This window comes from Triticum aestivum, chromosome 6A (genome assembly GCF_018294505.1).
Source record: "Triticum aestivum cultivar Chinese Spring chromosome 6A, IWGSC CS RefSeq v2.1, whole genome shotgun sequence".
NCBI classification, from domain to species: domain Eukaryota; kingdom Viridiplantae; phylum Streptophyta; class Magnoliopsida; order Poales; family Poaceae; genus Triticum; species Triticum aestivum.
This window is the reverse complement of record NC_057809.1, coordinates 11,757,496-11,758,712: the sequence shown is the minus strand read 5'-3', so window position 1 is coordinate 11,758,712 and position 1,217 is coordinate 11,757,496.

Below are 1,217 nucleotides of genomic sequence, written 5' to 3'. Positions count from 1 at the left end.
GGGCAAGGGGAACCTGGGGCGGCGGGAGAGCCAGGATGTCGGCGTGAGGTCGAACGGCCCGGAGAGGAGGCACCACGGGAGCAGCAGGTGCCCGGCGCAGAGCGCGGGCGTTGGGTGAGGCAGGCGCAGTGGCGACAGGCGCGGGGGCGATGGGCGCTGGGGCGACGGGCACCGGGGCGGCAGCCGGCGCGGGGTGGGGGGCGACTTCCGACAGGATGAAGACGGCGTCGGCGTCCCCGAACGAACGAGTCCGGCGGAGAGAGCGTCGGATGCTCATGGCGGAAGCTGGAGAGGATCGGAAAGAAGCTGATACCAAGTTGGATAGATGAACTCACTGTATATCTCATCAGTACACATTACAGCTGCTTATATAGCAGGTTTACACAAGAGGGAGAGAGGCTATCGTTACAACAGAATCGAAGATAACGCAAGGCGTGGCTACGTGGGCGAAGGCGACGTGAGCGGAAGCGTGGGCGCCGTAGGACTCGGGCCATCCTGTTGCACGCGTGGGTGAGGGTGCATGTCACGTTTCCAACATAGGAAACAACATGAACATATGGCATAAAAACAAAAACAGGACAAGGACTTAGAAAAATTCTAAGTCCCTGAAATCAGCATGAACGATTACGCTACTTTGCATGCTTGTGCTAGTCACCACAAATATCACAAAAATACATGGCATACACCCCTGTAAAGATGGCATGGCATTTAACAAAACACATGTAGAGCTCAGGATCATAGCATGCACACATTAATCATGGCAAAAATGACAAAATGCCATTTGCTGAAATAGATCTGACAAATTCATCACATAACCCTCTTCCAATATCATTTCAGGCATCAAGATGAGCTCAAAAAAAATGATACAATGAGATGAAATGATGTACTCGTCGAGACGAACATTTTGATATGCTACACGCGCGAATCGGAACTACGATGAGGAAGTTATGGCATGTCAAAGTATGCAAGAAAATTAGGGTTTCGAGGGAAATTAGGTCAACCGAGTTTGAATCCAGATCCAGATCCGGATCCGGTACTGTAGCAGCTGCACACGCGACGAGGATGGTCGGCCGGAGTCGTGGTTCTCGCCGGAGAAAGGAGTCGCCGGAGTGAGGGATCATCGCCGGACTTGGACGACGGCGCGGGCGACGAGGGGGCGGCGGACGGCGGCGCCGGAGCGAGTCGGCGAAGGGGCGGCGGCCGCGGGGTCGAGGGGC